This window comes from Penaeus monodon, chromosome 31 (assembly GCF_015228065.2).
Source record: "Penaeus monodon isolate SGIC_2016 chromosome 31, NSTDA_Pmon_1, whole genome shotgun sequence".
Taxonomy (NCBI): Eukaryota; Metazoa; Arthropoda; class Malacostraca; order Decapoda; family Penaeidae; genus Penaeus; species Penaeus monodon.
In genome coordinates this window covers 17,913,660-17,914,661 of record NC_051416.1, presented here as the reverse complement: position 1 = coordinate 17,914,661, position 1,002 = coordinate 17,913,660, and positions in this window count along the sequence as shown.

Below are 1,002 nucleotides of genomic sequence, written 5' to 3'. Positions count from 1 at the left end.
GAGAAGATAGTTCACTACAATATACCACATGGTTCAGCTAGCTAATAACTAATGAATAGAGCAGTCAGCAAAGGATATTCGGCGGCACAAATTACTTTTATTTTCTGTGAGAAGTGTAATTCGTTGTGTATTTTACAATTAGCATGAGCGAAGTAACTATAATGCGTCCAATCATAGAAAAGGAAGAACTGGCAACTCAATCCGGGTTCTAGTGTACTCCGATTAGCCTTTTCTAATGTTCTCTACTTTCTAATAGGATCATACTTGATACTGAGGTTTGCATCTATCTGGCATTTCAAAAGTCGTATGCTGTATATATTTATTACTTTACACAAACCAGAATTTTATTTTCTCAAAAGAGACTTAGCGAACCATAGTCTTCCAGAATGCAGGGTGAGTTGCCAGGTTTTCCCATTTTTGAGGTTGGGCAGAGAAAAACAGAAAACTGGAAATAAAAAGATGGTGGTGAAAGTTACCGACTGAAATCACCCGTGACCGAACGCCGTTGTCTCGTTCGTTTTGCCAAAACATGATAATGAATATATTACGTTATTGGAAATAACTATGAAGTGGTTGAGATGCATAATAGTTACAAGAGCGCTGTACTTGATTCCGGTGCTTGTATACATGTACCACTTGCACTCTGGTTTATAATTTACAATATAGAACTGTGTTTGTTTTGTTGCAGGAGAGGTGATACATAAAACGACACATGCATGTCATTGTATAACATTATTTGCCTTCTTAAAAGGTAATTCTGTAGACAGTAGGAAAATATATACAAAAAATAAGACTGTGTCTTAAGTGCAAACTAACATTGGTTTATAAAACAGGTATGTCATCACTTTCAATAATATATTATAAACGAGGTAAAGGATAGGGCAGAGTGAGTGAAATGATATATTTATATTCTTAATGTTTTATTCATTGTTCATTATTATATTTCATCTTCTGATAAGTTTAAATCAGGAAAGTTTCCCAGCTAACTTTCCCTAGACCGCG